Source organism: Xyrauchen texanus, chromosome 42 (genome assembly GCF_025860055.1).
Source record: "Xyrauchen texanus isolate HMW12.3.18 chromosome 42, RBS_HiC_50CHRs, whole genome shotgun sequence".
Lineage (NCBI taxonomy): Eukaryota > Metazoa > Chordata > Actinopteri > Cypriniformes > Catostomidae > Xyrauchen > Xyrauchen texanus.
In genome coordinates this window covers 33,438,819-33,458,503 of record NC_068317.1, presented here as the reverse complement: position 1 = coordinate 33,458,503, position 19,685 = coordinate 33,438,819, and the positions used below count along the sequence as shown (strand labels likewise).

Here is a 19,685-nt window from a genome sequence, read left to right as displayed (position 1 = left end):
TCATATTTCAGCCCAAAAATCTGAAATTATAATTTATATATAAAAAAATAAATAAATGCAACCTAATAAGATTATTAAATGTATTTTTTTTTGCATTGTGATATTATTTTCCTGACAATTGAACACATTTGCCCCACAAGTGTCTTTACTGCTTTAAATGAACCATTTAAATAAATACAAGAAATAAATACATTTAAAAAGTTAAAATATATATTTTTTTACTACTTTAAAATAATGATTTAAATAAAAAATGTATAATTATTTTTTTTTTTTATAAAATACTAAAAATCAAATACATTAATACATTTAAATAGATTTAAATAAAATACAAAAAATCATAAAATAATTAGCCTTAAATATAAAAACTGTAATGCACCTATAATATATATATAAAAACGTAATCATGGTAGTTTTTTACTCCTTTAAAATAATTATTTAAATTAAAAATGTAAAACATTTTTTAAATAAAATATGAAAAATAAAATAAATTTGAATACTTTTAAAAATATTGAAATAAAAATAATAAAATGATTTGAAATAAGAATAACACACACACACAAACACACACACATGCGCACACACACGCGCGAGCGCACACACGCACAAACACACACACACCCACGCGCACACACACACACAAACACATGCACACACACACAAACACACGCACACACTCACACACACATGCACACACACACAACACGCACACCTACACAAACACACACACACACAAAAACACACACACATACACAAACATACACACACACACACACCAAAACACACACACGCACACATACACAAACATACACACACACACACACACACACGTTGTGTTTCCATGTTTTATGGGGACTTTCCATAGACATAATGGTTTTTATACTGTACAAACTTTATATTCTATCCCCTAAACCTAACCCTACCCCTAAACCTAACCCTCACAGAAAACTTTCTGCATTTTTACATTTCAAAAAACATAATTTAGTATGATTTATAAGCTGTTTTCCTCATGGGGACCGACAAAATGTCCCCACAAGGTCAAAAATTTCGGGTTTTACTATCCTTATGGGGACATTTGGTCCCTACAAAGTGATAAATACACGCTCACACACACACACTCACACACACACACACACACACACACACACACACATACACACACAGTGTTTAAAATGTGCTCAAGTGTTGTGCCAATTATGTCACAATGAAAAATCCTAATAGTCTTAAATTATTCTTAATTATTCCACTCTTATCTTTTGATCTGGACATGTTTTCATGAGATTCACCAATTCAATTATTAGAAACCAATTGTAAGAGGATATTATTTTTAATAAATGGATAAAGACCCAAAAAATCTATGAAGAAACACAAAAACACGGGACACATGATGGGAGCGTGACCGTTAATCATGTTGACACACTTTGGTCGTGCCATTTCACATGAAATATTACAGTGCAGGAAGTGATGTCACACGTCTCACCCAGCACACTCCATGCACACTCCTTCAAACTCAAGCTGAGAAATGTGCAAACTTACGGTTTCATGTTGAAAAGGTCCCGTACAGCCATGTTTGCAAAGGGCTCTCGGTTACGATTGCGTTCGGTGAAGAACTTCTCTTTGGTCCAGGTCATGTGGACTCGCTCCGGCGTTGCATCGGCCTTGTCATTTAGTGCGGCGTGAGAAGCCGTATTTCTGTCGTGGATCAGCTGGGCCTGTGGTGTCATCACAATCGACAATAAAATGACAAACGAACATCAAACAATTCATGTGTATGCCTTTTAAATTATGCAAACAGGAAATTTTTGTTCTTGTGCTTTTAAATGCAATCATCCCAGAATGGTTAAATGCATCAAAACCATCATACATGCTGTACAATTATAGGAAGGTGTCAACATTTAGATATGAGAACATGTCAGATCGATGGCTTAGTTTGTCTTCAAATGCAAAAAACATTCATGCAACTATGTTAGTCTGAACAGTTGGCAGAAACACATGCAATATGACACATACATAATATCCATATAAGAACGAAAGGTCACGAGAGGTCACGAGGGGTCACAAGGGTGCAGATCTATCCGTGCATGACATCGCTGATACATGCATAATGGGATGAGGTTTCTGAAGGGAGATATAACACACCGTTACATGTACAGAGCCAGCGCTGATGATACACACACACATGGACTACACCATTTGGTGCAAACTCATCATTTCAGGCTCTGTACTTGTAAGTGTTGGTCACAGGGTTCGGCCTTTGAGTTCACTACCTCATCTTGGTTAGAGTCATCTAGTTGGGAGCTCTGATTATTGACGCCCGAGCTGTGCGCTCCGCTCTGGTGCTTCCTCCGAATGGAGCTACGCGATTCGTCAGTGATGCTTTGAATCTGAGGTGTTTGTCCCAAACAGTAGCAGAAATAAAAGAGGGACCACAAGTCACAAAACCAGTCCTGGATGTTTATATTTGCGATGAAAACCATTCATTTGACTTTCTTTAAAAAATGAAATATCCACACATGCAGGAGAATGATTTAAGATGATTTAAGTAGCAATCTGCAACATTTCAGCTAATATATATATATACACACTGATCAGCCACAACATTAAAACTACAGACAGGTGAAGTGAATAACATTGATTATCTCATTACAATGGCACCTGTCAAGGGGTGGGATATATTAGGCAGCAAGTGAACAGTCTGTTCTTGAATTTCATGTGTTGGAAGCAGGATAAATTGGGCAAGGGTAAGGATCTGAGCGACTTTGACAAGGGCTAAATTGTGATGTCTAGACGACTGGGTCAGAGCAACTCCAAAATGGTCTTGTGGGGTGTTCCTGGTATGCAGTGGTTAGTACCTATCAAAACAAGTGGTCAAAGGAAGGACAACCGGTGAACCGGCGACAGGTTCATGGGCACTCAAGGCTCATTAAGTGAAGGCTAGCCCGTCTGGTCTGATCCTACAGAAGAGCTACAATGCTGACCCCTGTCCACCTCCGAAAGCGTCTACAATGGGCACGTGAGCATCAGAACTGGACCATGGAGCAATGGAAGAAGGGGGCCTGGTCTGATCAATCACGTTTTCTTTGAGATCATGTGGACGGTCGGTGCAAGTAAGCCGTTTACCTGGGGAAGAGATGGCAGCAGGATGCATTATGGGAAGAAGTGTGATGCTCTGGGCGATGTTCTGCTGGGACACCTTGGGTCCTGACATTCATGCAGATGTTACTTTGACACGTACCACCTACTTAAAGAATGGTTGCAGACCACGTACACCCCTTCATAGCAACGGTATTCCCTGATGGCAGTGGCCTCTTTCAGCAGGATAATGCGCCCTGCCACACTGCACACATTGTTCGGGAACGGTTTGAGGAACATGACAAAGAGTTCAAGGTGTTGAATTGGCCTCCAAATTCTCCAGATCTCAATCCGATGGAGCATCTATGGGATGTGCTGCACCAATATTGGAGGCTCCACCTCGCAACTTACAGGACTTAAAGGATCTGCTGCTAACGTATCGGTGCCAAATGCCACGGGACACCTTCAGAGGTCTTATGGAGTCCATGCCTCGACGGGTCAGAGCTGTTTTGTCAGCACGAGGGGGACATACATGATATTAGGCAGGTGGTTTTAATGTTGTGGCTGATATATATATATATTTGAGTATATGTGATCTTTAAGTTTATTCCAGTATCAAGAAATGTCCAGGTCATATTTCACCCAAAATTAAAAGATAAATGTATCAGAAAAATAAGCTTTTTGTTTTTTTAAATGAAGAAAATAAACCCAATTTTTAGGACCCCGCCCCCCACACACATATTCTCATTTCTATACTATAATTCAAGTAATTACAATCACCCTGTTTGGACACATTTTTAACAAAATAACAGCATAAATTCAATTCAGTTCAACAAATAAATAAAAAGAAATGTAGTTTAAAATCTGGAAAACATAAGTGTATTAAATAATACATTAAATAATAACTATATATATATACACTCACCTAAAGGATTATTAGGAACACCATACTAATACTGTGTTTGACCCCCTTTCGCCTTCAGAACTGCCTTAATTCTATGTGGCATTGATTCAACAAGGTGCTGAAAGCATTCTTTAGAAATGTTGGCCCATATTGATAGGATAGCATCTTGCAGTTGATGGAGATTTGTGGGATGCACATCCAGGGCACGAAGCTCCCGTTCCACCACATCCCAAAGATGCTCTATTGGGTTGAGATCTGGTGACTGTGGGGGCCATTTTAGTACAGTGAACTCATTGTCATGTTCAAGAAACCAATTTGAAATGATTCGAGCTTTGTGACATGGTGCATTATCCTGCTGGAAGTAGCCATCAGAGGATGGGTACATGGTGGCCATAAAGGGATGGACATGGTCAGAAACAATGCTCAGGTAGGCCGTGGCATTTAAACGATGCCCAATTGGCACTAAGGGGCCTAAAGTGTGCCAAGAAAACATCCGCCACACCATTACACCACCACCACCAGCCTGCACAGTGGTAACAAGGCATGATGGATCCATGTTCTCATTCTGTTTACGCCAAATTCTGACTCGACCATCTGAATGTCTCAACAGAAATCGAGACTCATCAGACCAGGCAACACTTTTCCAGTCTTCAACTGTCCAATTTTGGTGAGCTCTTGCAAATTGTAGCCTCTTTTTCCTATTTGTAGTGGAGATGAGTGGTACCCGGTGGGGTCTTCTTCTGTTGTAGCCCATCCGCCTCAAGGTTGTGCGTGTTGTGGCTTCACAAATGCTTTGCTGCATACCTCGGTTGTAGCGAGTGGTTATTTCAGGCAAAGTTGCTCTTCTATCAGCTTGAATCAGTCGGCCCATTCTCCTCTGACCTCTAGCATCAACAAGGCATTTTCAGCCCACAGGACTGCCGCATACTGGATGTTTTTCCCTTTTCACACCATTCTTTGTAAACCCTAGAAATGGTTGTAGCGTGAAAATCCCAGTAACTGAGCAGATTGTGAAATACTCAGACCGCCCGTCTGGCACCAACAACCATGCCACGCTCAAAATTGCTTAAATCACCTTTCTTTCCCATTCTGACATTCAGTTTGGAGTTCAGGAGATTGTCTTGACCAGGACCACACCCCTAAATGCATTGAAGCAACTGCAATGTGATTGGTTGATTAGATAATTGCATTAGTGAGAAATTGAACAGGTGTTCCTAATAATCCTTTAGGTGAGTGTATATATATATATATATCATTTTTTTCAATTTAAAGTAATTTTTTTTATTAAATATGTTTTAGAAAAATATTAATGACAAATTGGGAGGCTTAAATGTCTATAGAAGTGTTACAGTGCAAAAAATACAAATAAAAATCACAATTTGAATTTATTTATGCAAAATAAAATGTCTTTTTTTCTTTGATTTTGGAGTGAAATAAATGACCTGGACACATTTAACCATCATATACTTTACAAATGTACTTTACATAACATTAACGTTTAAACAACAGATGACATAATAATTTTATATAGCAGTAATGCAAATTTAGGGGATTTAAATGTGGATAATAGTCGATTGTAAATGATGAAATATGACCTAGACATGTTCTTGACCATTTCTGTGAGAGTCACACATTTAATATTAATGAAGCTACTGGAGGTGCATATAACTGCATATTCATTTCCACAGGATTGAGGTTTAGGCCACACACACACACACACTAATACGTTGAATCATTCTGCTGCGTTTATGACTCTCATCCGCAATGGAAAACACTGAAAGCAGAGTTTCAGATGAAAAACAGATTACTGTGGATGTTGCCTTAGAGAGCTGATTATGACAGTACAATGCTCCTGTACACCGTTCTGAGAACCTCATGAAGCATCACCTCTCTCTCCCTCTCCGTCCGTGACAGCTGCATCTGTATGAGCATCTGTGAGCGCTGCTCCATCACCAGCGTCTTCTCATACGTGAACGCCGAGATGTCACTGTCATGCTGGAGTCACACAAACACACAAACACACAGAGAAAACAATAAGACGTCAGACAACAACCAGGAACAACTACAACCTCATTACAAAATTCATTCAGGAGAATCTTCTCCTCACCATCTCCACCACCTCCACCTCAGCATCCAAACGCAGGTGATAAAGGAACATCTGTAGATCTTTCTTCATCTGGATACTGTTGTCGTCCATCTGAGCCACGGTGAAAATGCGCATCTTGCATTTCCTCCACACCTGAGAGAGAGAGAGAGAGAGAGAGAGATGTGCATGAAAACAGGAAATATCCTCTAAATGTGCAAAAACCATCGAATGACATTAGAAGCGGACAAACGTGTAGAATTCAACCCTTTGCGATGATGTCATGTACCTTGTGCTGGCGCAATAAGAAGGGCAGCAGCATCAGCATCCCGCCGTCATGAACGATCCACCACACGTCAATCGTTCCTTCCTTGAGTCGCTCTTGATGAGGGAAACTGTCCACGTTCTTCGCCACCAGCAGAGCCTGATTGGCCGCAGTGGTCTCTCGGATGGTTTCTTTGGAGGAAAGGGTGAAAACGACTTTTAGTATCATATGTGCAGGGTTTTTGGGGGATGAAACTTACAAATAATAATAATTATTAAAAAAAGGGGAACTCGCATTTTGAGGGAGGGTAAGATAATCAGTGAATAACTACTTAAATTCTGGTTCGTTCATACGATTTGGAATACAGTGCTTGAGTCATATGGACTAAAGGCAAATTATAGGAAGGAACTTCATGGTAAGATTTCTAAAGGGGTGAGACACAAACCTATGAAGCTTTTCCACGACTGCGGGTCACTCGACTGTTTCCAGCTTCCCGGCCAAGCCATCAGAACACTGTTGTGCTTCATTCCTCCCAGACCGGCTGATTGGACGAGGTGAGAGATGCCGTCACGCAGGTTTGACGACGCCACAACGTGACAGAAGCCCTTCGTTTTCTCCGCCGTCATTGCTGCTTTTATGTTCTATGGTGGTAAATATGTTGCATGAAATATTTGTGTGGTTCCAAATGCTTGTCATCTATAGTCATCGACATGGATTATAAAAAACAAGATGCAAAATGAACTGCATGACTGAGCTAAGAAATATTATTCCTCCTTGTTGCCACAAGATGTCAGTATGCCATAAATAATGTAATTCTGTCGTTACACTCTACAGCCCATCTGCTCAGTCTTAGGACATAAACTTTCTTTTCATTTTGTGTTTGTATCATTGTTCTGTGCATCAAGTGACCATCATTTAACATAAGGGTGAATCTTCAGTTAGGGAAAAAGCTTTGTTCCCTAGGACAGGGGTTTTCAAACTTTTTGATGACCAGGACCCTCAAATAGCATGATCCCCTTGGCAAGGGACCCCCTGTGTGAGAAAAATATCTAACATGATATCATAAAGACATGTGGTTTGCAAAAGTAAAATAACTGGCTTTTATAGTGCCATTGTATTAAAACCACAATAATTATTCACATTTTATTCAGAAAATGTACTTTTTAATCACCAAGAACACCTTAGCAACCACCTAGCGATGACCCAGAACACCCTAGCAACCACCTAGCAATGCATTATCGACCACTCAGAACACCCTAGCAGCCCACTAGCAATGACCCAAAACACCCCAGCAACCACCTAGCAACATCTTCGCGAACACTCAGATCACCCTAGCAACCACCTAGTGATGACCTAGAACACCCAAGCAACGCCTTAGCGACCACTTAGAACACCATAGCAACCACCTAGCTATTACCCAGAACACCCTAGAAACAACCTAGCGACGCCTTAGCGACCAATCAGCCTAGTAACTCCCTAGCAATGACCCACAACACCCTAGCAACCACCTAGCAATGCCTTTTGGACCACTCAGAACACCCTAGCAACCCCCTAGCAATGACCCAGAACACCCTAGCAATGCTTTAGCGACAACTCAGAACACCCTAGAAACCACCTAGCGATGACCCAGAACACCCTAGAAACAACCTAGCAACGCCTTAGCGACTAATCAGCCTAGTAACTCCCTAGCAATGACCCACAACACCCTAGCAACCACCTAGCAATGCCTTTTGGACCACTCAGAACACCCTAGCAATGACCCAGAATACCCTAGCAATGCTTTAGCGACCACTCAGAACACCCTAGAAACCACCTAGCAGCCACCTAGCGATGACCCAGAACACCCTAGAAACAACATAACAACGCCTTAGTGGCCATTCAGCCAAGTAACTCCCTAGCAATGACCAACAACACCCTAGCAACCACCTAGCAATGCCTTTTGGACCACTCAGAACATCCTAGCAATCGCCTTGCAACCACCTAACAACGCTCTAGCGACCACCCAGAACAACCTGGCAACTGCCTATCAACCATCGAGAGCACCATAGCAACCATGTAGTACCACCCATATCTCAGCACCAGAGTATTGTAACAATAGTAACACAGTTTCAAAACAGCTTAACAGAGAATAGTGAAGTACAAACCTTCTTTCTAACAATTACATTTCATAATATATGAATTGATATGCAGATTTGTTTTTATATCTTATGGTTAAAATAGCTGACAATAGAATAAAATAATCATAATTAAAGGAATGTTCCGGGTTCAGTTTGAAAACCGCTGCCCTAGGATGATTTAAAAATAATAATATTAATAGTTACTTTACAAAAAAACAATCGCTGTAATTTTAAAAGACTATAAGAGCGCTAAAGATTAAATTGTCACTCTTTAATGACATTTTACACATTTTTATGAGTGCAATGTTACATTTGCAATTAACACTTTATTTTGGGCTCACCCCCCACCCAGACTTTGTTTACTTCACCTCCTCTATAATTTGAAAAGTAGAGTTAAAGTCAGGAAAATGTCATCTCATTTCAAGTAGCCAAGGTGCCCTTAATTAATGAATCGCCCATAAATCGTTTGGTTAAATCAGTCCATGTTTGCTTCATGCTCTGCACACACTTCAGAGTTGATTTGAGGTCTGTACCTGTTCTGCTCTCTTGGCCTCTGCCTCTTTAGTCAAGTACGCGCCCTCCAGAACTGAACCCACGATGGTCAGACCTTTCCCTGCTTTCAGCTGAGTAGTGAACGACAGCAGTCGAGGGTGCTTGACAGACAGCTCAGAGTCCAGATTGAGCAGAACCAGCAGCTGAGGTCTGGAAACAGAGACAGAACCACAGAACAAAGAGATCGTTCAAAAGAAATCTGCATATGTGCATACTTGCTCAACCCATTCACAACGTTTTTCAGAGCAAAACAGGCTACTCGAAAGGAGACGTTCCATACCAGAATGGAAAAGACGTTGCAGAAGCAGAGAAAGTCATAATGTTTTGATAACTGATTATGAAGGCTATTAACGAAGTATTTTTATGTGTAGTAAGAAAGTAAACAAGGTCAATTGTGATGTCATGCTGTCTTCGGAATAGATTCTCTTGCTTTTTATTGGGATTAAAAGATTGAAAAAATGACAGAACTATAAGAGGTGCGATGCTTTCAGGTAAATGATGTTGACCCGAGATAAAAGTTCAGCCCGATATCTATCATTAATAATGTTTTACCATTTATTGAATCCCGCGACTAAAATCCTCTAAAATGAATTCTGCGCAGATTGGGGTTACAGCAGTGCAGCGCGGCTCGAGGTGAGACACGATTCAAAGACAGTTGTCACGATGCCCAGTAAAGAGGCTTAGACACGGGAACACACGGATGACCTTTCAACAGAGGATTCTCTGCCCACTCGCGCAGATGTCACAGAATTAAATAGATCATTCTCGTGTCGTAGATTAAACCGCTGGGCTGAAGAATTAACAGATTCGACCTGATTCCTTCTCAAAGCAGATCGAAGTTTTGTTGCATCTCTTTGGTTATCTAATCCATGACAGATTACGGAGAGCTCTGGAAAAAAATCTAATACTGATGAACTCGCTGGATTACGCTGGTGACAAAAGTGGAGGACACAGTGTAGAAAGAGAGATTAAGGGTGTAACACTACTGGTGACTAGTGCTAGACTTCATCTAACACCTTTCTAATCCTTTTATAACTGAAATGCACCGGGAATATCACCCGGAATACCTCTAATAATTGGGGTCAATACGCACTTAAAATAGACCCTTTCATAGACATTTTAACGCCGGGCAATCATTTTTACAATCGTTGTGGCTCATCCGTGACAATGGGTAGCACTGTTACCTTACAGCAAGAAGGTCCCGGGTCATTTGGGCCTTTCTGTGTGGAGTTTGCATGTTCTCCACGTGTTTGCGTGGGTTTCCTCCGGGTGCTCCGGTTTCCCCCACAAGTCCAAAAACATGCAGGTTAAGTGAATTGGAGACTCTAAATTGCCCCGTGTGTGAGTGAGAGTCCCCCAGTCACTGAAAGGGCATCCGGCGTAAAACCTGTGCCAAACCAAATATATATGCGGACTATCATGAAGCGGACCCTACGCGGGACAAACGCTAGGAAAGAGAGCGACATTTTGAAAACATGACATTAATCACCATTTTATTATTATATTGACAGCCATAGTTTTAAACCAAAACAAACCAAAAAAAACAAATCTGCATATTATTTCATATATTAATCAAAATAATATTTAATTGAAACAATATTTATTGTCTCACTGATAAACAAATAAGCAAAGTGTTTCTCTTCGAATTAAAACATCTTCAATTATTATAATAAAACAGACACACAGTCAGGTTAATAAAAGGTATATATATTTTCCATACATTTTTTTTTATTAATTTGGCTTTTTTTTGTATTTATTTCGCAAACAACTTTTTTATAGTTGTATAAAAATAGTAAAATAGTAGAGAAAAATAGAAAAATAGAAAAATAATAATGTTTTTACACTGAACTCAGACATTCATTTGTTTTGAATAATCTTATCTTTTGGTTTACGTCTATCAATTTAAATAAATTAATAAAAAAAAAATATATATATATATATATATATATATATATATATAAATTAAATAGGAGGAGATAAATTAAATGAGATGAAATATCCTTAATTTACAAAAATATATAATTCGCAGAATTATGCAATTAAAAATGTAACTTTTAGTTTTGAAAAATGTCCAGCTTATTATCTACATTTTGATTTATACTGTAACTGATTATTTATTTTATTCCCTTTTCTCCCAATTTGGAATGCCCAATTCCCACTGCTTAGTAGGTCCTCGTGGTGGCGCAGTTACTCGCCTCAATCCGGGTGGAGGAGGACGAGTCTCAGTTGCCTCCGCTTCTGAGAGCGTCAATCCGCGCATCTGATCACGTGACTCGTTGTGCATGACACTGCGGAGACTCACAGCATGTGGAGGCTCATGCTACTCTCCACGATCCACACACAACTCACCACACGCCCCATTGAGAGCGAGAACCACTAATCACCACCACGAGGAGATTACCCCACGTGACTCTACCCTCCCTAGCAACCGGGACAATTTGGTTGCTTAGGAGACCTGGCTGGAGTCACTCAGCACGCCCTGGATTCGAACTCACGACTCCAGGGGTGTTAGTCAGCATCAATACTCTACCTATGCCCCCTACACTGTAACTGTTAAACGGAAATACTCATAGCATGCCATTGTATGCGATTCTGGTCATAACGTCCATCCTTGTGACCAGGTGATTGTTGATGTGTACAAAAACAGTGTTTATTATGGTTTATGAAAAGTGCTTGTGTATTACAGTAACAGACACTGAAAATCATCCTCACCTCCAGTTTTTAGTATGTGGTGGAGCCTCCTCCAATCGAATGAGAGCAAAGCGTGCTGCGTTGAGGGACAGACCGCGGATCCCGTCGCCCCATTCCTTTTCCGCCCTGAACACACAAAAATCACTGTGAGTTTTAACTTACAATGACTCTGTATTCCGGCGTTAACCTCCATGCACGTCACAGATATTCACTCTGTAAAATTACATCGCAGCACCTGTAATCAGCGTAATGTATACACAGACAACAGCGCTGATCTGAGCTACAGGTCTTACCCGCGGTATTCGATGTATTTGTAGATGCATCCAGCGATCAGCATGGCCACCAGAGCGTAATACCAAGACGAGATGAACATCAGAGCGAGACACAAACTCATGCCGAGAAAAGAAAGAGCCCTGCGGAGGATGAGAACAGCAGTTACAATTCAGATAAACGTTTTGAAAGTCATGAAAACATCTCAAATTCTCTATTGTGTGAAATAGATTTCTGTGCTGGAAACGACGCTGATGGAAATGACACTTTTTTAATTTTTTCAAATAAAATGACCGACTTCTTTGTCTTGCTAAGGCTAATTTCATAGATACCAGTATATGTATCCTAAATGCACACGTTTACCATTTTTCACGTAATTTGTCAAAGTTACAGCTTGATTGGAAATGACGTCCAATAAAAATATTCTGCACACAAGTGATATTCCCCTTGATTTTTCTGTGTTTTGTTGCACATCTCAAGCATGCACTTCCTGACACTTTTGTCTACTTGGTTAACAAGTACACAAACTTTTAAAAACAACTGGATTCGGGGCAAAATTGTTTGGTGTGGTGGAAATGATGCAGTAAAATTGGTAGCAATTATTTTCACACAATAAATATTAAAGTGATTTGTTTATTTCACTCTTTGTTTAGATGATCACACCAGGCGGTGTGTGAAAAAAGCTCGGAGGATCATCAGAGACTCCAGCCATCCGAGTCATGGGCTGTTCTCACTGCTACCATCAGGCAGGCGGTATCGCAGCATCAGGACCCGCACCAGCCGACTACATGATAGCTTTTTCCCCCAAGCAATCAGACTGTTGAACTCTTGATCTATCAGGATCAATAATTAGCACTGCACTTTATTAATCTATAATCTCACACTGGACTGTCAACATATTCTCCTCAATACAACTGCTATATATATATATATACACATATATATTTCATATACTCCCACTTATTGTATTGTATTGTATATTCTGTTCTATATTCTGCATTGTATATAATTATTGTGTTGTGTAAGTATGTGTACATCTGATTTGTAAATTGTTTTGTGTAAGTATGTGTACATCTGATTTGTAAATTGTTTTGTGTAAGTATGTGTACATCTGATTTGTAAATTGTTTTGTGTAAGTATGTGTACATTTGATATGTAAATTGTTTTGTGTAAGTATGTTGTTTATTGTAATTGGTATATGTCTCGTCACTGTCATGACTGCTATGTTGCTCGGAACTGCACACAAGAATTTCACCTACTGTTGCACTTGTGTACATGGTAGTGTGACAATAAAGTGATTTGATTTGATTGATTTGATTTGATCATGGTTTTAAACATTTCATAATTTGTATTTTTATAATACAATATATTTATAATCTCCCCTTTTCTCCCCAATTTGGAATGCCTAATTCCCAAGGCGCTCCAAGTCCTCGTGGTGGCGTAGTGACTCAATCAATCACGTGGCTTGCTGAGCGTGTTACCATGGTGCTATTCTCCGTGCCATCCACGCACAACTCAACACATTCCCAACCGAGAGTGAGAACCACATTATAGCAACCACGAGGAGGTTACCCCCATGTGACTCTACGCTCCCTAGCAACAGGGCCAATTTGGTTGCTAAGGAGACCTGGCTGGAGTCACTCAGCACGCCCTGGATTCAAACTTCCAAATACAGGGGTGATAGTCAGCGTCAATACTCGCTGAGATACCCAGACACCCTATAATGGATTTTCATAGTTTAATATTGAAAGTCTGAGTCTGGGATAACACTAAAACAGTAAAATCTCAAATTAAAATGGATTAAAATTCAGTTTTAACGAGCTTCAACAGAAAAAGAAAAAAGTTAAATCTGTTCATTTTATCCATCAGGAATTGATTGGTTTGTGAAAATGAAATGTCAAGGAAATAAACAGGACTTGATGACGTCAGTTGGCGATGCAAATAAAATTGACGTAAGACCATTATGAAAATAAATAGGGTTCATTTTGATTTTGTGCCGACTTTAAGAGGCACGTCCTAAGTGAGAGAGAGGAATTAAAGAGATTAACACAGCAGGACACGAAAAGACACAAGAGGGGTTTCCTTCACGCAATAGATGCCGTGTGTCCTTATCTGCCTCAAAAAAATATATAAAATCAGCCTACGTGCCGCATGTGCGCTTGTGTCCTCTCACAAGATCCGTGACTCCATAACAAGTCCATTAATTGCAGATGCTTTAAAGAGTTGCCATGACAACCAAATCAGATGAAATGGGCCGTAACAGGTGAGAGGTTAAGATACTTGTATGAGATCACAAGCCATTTGTGTTATAACACAGTCAAAAACACCTCTTCATTTAAATGGGGTTTTGTTTATATATCATAACAGCTTTCTATTTTAGTAAGCTTTTCTCATGTTTCTGTATACAATCATTTTAATTTTGCTTGTTTGTAAAGCACTTGGAGTTCCTACTTGTATAAAATTTGCTCTATAAATGGACTTACGTGATGCATTTCGGATTGAAACAAGACATAAAAAATGATCCATTCGGAATTGACTGAACTGTGAAAAGTGGGACCAAGATTGCAAAAAGAGAAAACTGCTAAATTAGTTAATAGTTAAAAAATTATGTGACGAATCGTACACAATTAGACAAAGAATGTGTGTTAAATAATAGTAAATGGGGTCACTTTTGATTTCATGCTGGGTATTGACGCATATTTCCCGATTCGATTCGGATTAGATACAATATCGTTTCATACTTCAGTTTTAATTTCCATTTTGCTTACTAATAAACATGAAGCAAATGCTCTCCTAGCTAATGCTGTTAATTATAAAAGGGGACCTTCTAACTAGGTACATTACGAAAATAATAATTTTATGAATTATCTACATTTTCATCATCTTGGTCACATTTGAGCTTTTTAAAAAAATAAACAAATCTGTGTAGCTCATCAATAAAGATGATGTTTTACTGCATATATTATATTTTGTTATATGTTACATGTTTATTGCATATTTTGTACTATCAATTTTTTAACACGTTCTAAAAACCGGTACTGTCTCTTTAAGAAAACCGGCAGTTCTTTAAAGAGCGTCTGTAAATAAATACATTAAAACGAGAGGCTCGAATAGCTTCTTTACCTCATCTATGCTATACATGATAAGAATTTAATGTTTCTTTTTGTTGATTTTGAACAGAACAGAAAGGACATGAAAAGATACATTATTTAATGACAAATGGGTCATTTGGATCTCAACTTTGGGCACAAGGAACGAATCAAACCAAACTTTTACTCTCAATAAATGGTCTGTACTTATATAGCACCTTTTTAACCTTAGCGGTATTCAAAGCGCTTTACACTGTCTCTCATTCACCCATTCACAGCACACACACACACACACACACACACACACACACACACACCAATGACAACAATGAGATGCCATGCAAGGCACTAGTCTGCCATTGGGAGCAACTTGGGGTTCAGTGTCTTGCCCAAGGACACTTCGGTATGTGGAGTCATGTGGGCCGGGAATTGAACCACCAACCCTGCGACTGGCAGCCGACCCGCTCTAGTGACTAATCAAAGACATTTCAAGTCGCATAGAGCAAAATTTGGTTGCTAATGCCAGTGATTTTCAGTCATTGTAGTAGAGGGTTGCACACAGAGTGAAAGATCAATCTTGGGATTTAAAAATCACCATTGAGATTGTTCAAATGAAGACTACAATGCATCTGATAATCAATATTTTTATCCAGTCCCAATCTCACCAGTGGTAGAATTTGAAGCGCGGCCTCCAGTTTGGCGTTCTCAACAGTGTCTGCAGAGCGCACGCCAGATTCACAAACAAATAACACATCAGAAAGAACCTGATGAGAGAGAAATCCACATTTAAAACACTCGAGAAACCACTCAAAAATGCAAAAAAAGCTAAACAAATGAGAACAAATGAACAAAGAGAGATATTTTAAAGATCACAAAGTGTGGTGAAAATCATAGTTCTACAGTCAAGAGCACATATGTGAACACAGGAAAGAGAAAGACCAGCAAATATACTTGCATCGAAAGGATTGGAGCAACAGCATCAAGCTGAAGCGATGAGAATTCCACTCTCGCAGATCAGAGCGGTCAGCAGAAGAGCCCAGGTCGGCTCACCGTTGGCTTTACCATGACCAAACACCTGATGGACAAACGCTGTAATCAAACGTGCATGTTAGCATGTGTGTTGGAATGCTTTGGGTTCAATCAAGTTATCACATGGTGCATTCGTAGCTCAAATCACACTATTCTTCAGGCTGGTCTAGGTTATGCACATATGCATTCTACTATAAACAATCAGGCGACTGGCTCTTTTAACTGTAAGGTGGGACTAAAAGTCGCCACATTCAGAGTTACGATTTCTTCCTTTCATTTATGTAGAGTATAAGTAACCTGTCTCATCCCCTTATAAGATTCTCTAGTCTTGCAAAGGAACAAAACCTGTGTCAGTATCTCTTAAAGTGTTCAGGTAAGTTAGTAGTGTTGATAGTACCTCGAGGAAGGGCACTATGCCGTCTCGGGCGATAGCCTGCAGCAGTCGGGGGGCGCCGGTGAGACTCTGAAGCCCCGCCCCACAGCAGGAGAAGAAAGAGCCAATCACGATCACCCAGGGGGAGGGCCAGGACAGTGTGCCAATCACCAAATTCCCTTTCACAGAATCACCGAACCTAACGAACAAGATTATTAACGGTTCATTCATGAGCGCAAACCAGTCACGGTCAAGGACCCGTTTTTTGACCCCAAGGGGCAAAAATCACATTGAATTAGTTTAAAAGCCAATGGCAGCTGGAACAAATGAGTTCTTAAGTCTATTTGTCCTACATGTTGACAGATTATATCTACGGCCAGACGGAAGCAACTTAAACTCCTTGAACAGGGGGTGACTAGAATCAGCCAAAATTGATAGGGCCTTCTTTAAAACCCATGAGTTTTGTCATCCAAGGTCGTGACTGCAATTTTGCTGCACACGTTAACGATACCCTGCAATCTGTTTCTATTTTTAAGGTTAAGTGACCCGTATCAGCTGACAAAAGAAATGCAAGGACAGATTCAATATAACAAGAATAAAACATTTTCATAAAAGTATAATCAACATTAAAACTTCGAAGCTTATGATAAAAGGTCATACGTTGATGGGCTTTTCTACACACAACATCCAACTGATACTCGAAGGTCAACTTGTCATCAATGACAGAGCCAAGATATTTGTACTTATTTGCACAAACTCAACAGCCTTATCTTTGAACACTACAGGAGATATAACCATTGGGTTCCTCCTAAAATCTATGGTCATCTCTTTAGTTTTAGATAAATGTCCAAAAAGGACGACCTACACCAATCTGTGCATTCTTCCACTGCACATATTGGCTTTGGCACTCATTAGTGTATAGCACAAATAAAAGAGACGAGAGGATGCACCCCTGGGGCGATCCGGTGGAGGAGAAAATAACATTAACCTTCATATGTTGCGACCTTCCAGTTAAAAAAAACAGGATATGGATATCAGGATCAATGTTGTGGATACTGCCTAGCCAATCCGCTGAGATATGAGGCTGAATAGATTTAAAAGCTGAGGAGACACCAATAAAACGAATTGTCAAAAAAAAGTCTTTGCACCCTCAAGGTGTGATTGAATCATGTTTAATAGGGTGCCTGTCGCATCGTCAACACCCCTGTCTATCCTCTAGACAAATTGGAACAAGTCCAAGTTTGCCTGCACTGTATTTAGAAGAGCATCTTTCACAATCTTCTCAAATAATTTCATAACAAAGGAGGAAAGCAATACAGGCCTGTAGTCATTAAGTGATTTTGGAACATTGTTTTTTGGCACAGGTACGATGATGGAATCTTTCCAAAGACAAGGAACCCTATGAAGGTGGAGTGATAATTTAAAGACTATATCTGACAACTGCTCTGCACCATTTTTAAGAATACGGCCTCTGGGGGGCCTGGCTAGCTCAGCAAGTTTTGACGCTGACTACCACCCATTGAGTCGCGAGTTCGAATCCAGGGCATGCTAAGTGACTCAAGTCTCCTGAGCAAGAAAATTGGCCCGGTTGCTAGGGAGGGCATAGTCACATGGGGTAAACTACTCTAATGTGGTTCTCGCTCTCTGTGGGACAGGTGGTGAGGTCACAGAGAATAGCATGAAGCCTCCACATGTGCTACATCTCCGTGGTAACACGCTCAACAAGCCACATGATAAGATGTGTGGATTGACGGTCTCAGATGCGGACGCAACTGAGATTCATCCTCCGCCACCCGGATTGAGACGAGTCACTACGCCACCAAGAGGAGAAAAGGGGGAAAAAAAAGAAAAAAAAAAGGTTGTAGGGATATTGGGGTGGCTCAGGTGGTTGTCCACTAATCGCATGGTTGGTGGTTCGATTCCCGGACCACATGACTCCACATGCCGAAGTGTCCTTGGGCAAGACACTGAACCCCAAGTTGCTCCCAATGGCAGGCAAATCTTAAAAAATTCAGATTTGGTGCATAACGTGGGACTTTTAAGTATAAAAAAGCCCAAAACACACCGGGACTATTGAAATTACAAAATGATGAAAAACTATCGGAAACTATCTGCATAGATCTTTGTCCAAAAAAAACATCGGGACTCTTATTTTGAAATGTCAAAATGAGGAAAAAACTAAATGTTAACTATTGGCACATATTGGCTGATTTTTGCAGATAACTGGTAGATCCAAAAGTAACTATAGGCACTGATTAATCAGTAAAACTGTTATATCGGTCTACCGCTACTTTATAACGCATCACAATAGAGGTAGACCGATATATCGGTTTTACCGATTAATCGGCGCCGATAGTTGCTTTTTGGAACGGTTATCAGTTATCTGCAATAATCTGTGCCGATCTGTGGCCGTCGCTAGAGGATTCTACGGTTAGAACGGCTTGATTATAAAGTATAAAGTAAACAGCGGCCTCTAGAAGTGAAATAAAAACATTCACTGACACCTCATGAGGATTTGCTCCATCTAAATCTTTCATCATTGGCAATATTCATCCATAGGTTTATCCTAACCTCAATGCATATTTTGCTATTCTTATGAAATAATCAAGTGTTCTAAAATGAAGCGAGGGCATGCAAAGCAATATGTGACTATATGCAAACGTTCCCTATCACATAGTTTATACTAACACATATTATATATATATATATATATATATATATATATATACACACAAAACCCTTCATATGGTGAATACATAGGCAATAAAAAACTTAATTTGGTAAATACTTAAATATAGAGCATTATAACAGAAACAAGTCTTCATCATTTCAAAATAAGAGTCCTCTGTGTATTTTTTTTTTTTTAACAATAAACTACCTCTGGAATTTTATTCATTTTTGTCTCTTGTGACCTCTGTCTCAGTGCCCATCATAGTAAGAAAATAATAAGATTTTTTTGTTTTTTACATTTTATAAATTGATTTCATAATCTCTTGACTGATTATTGGGTTTTCGGCTTTTTCCACCACCTTAGTTATCGGTATCGGCCAAATCCACGAAGATATTTCAAAACCATTTGCAACAGCCTTGGCATTGGAAGTGCACTGGGTTTTAAAATAGACACATGTGCATTCTTTAGGCCCCATGAGACATGTTTAGGTTTGCCTAATCACAGATATTATCACAACTTTAACACAAGATGACTCTTGAGATATATTTCATACAGTGACTCCTTTGACTGCT

General features: G+C 39.7%; 1 pseudogene; it reads right to left on the bottom strand.

The window, feature by feature from the left end:
- The window catches only part of LOC127634929 (solute carrier family 12 member 7-like), a 79,987-nt pseudogene that overhangs the window by 7,309 nt on the left and 52,993 nt on the right, over positions 1-19,685 (bottom strand).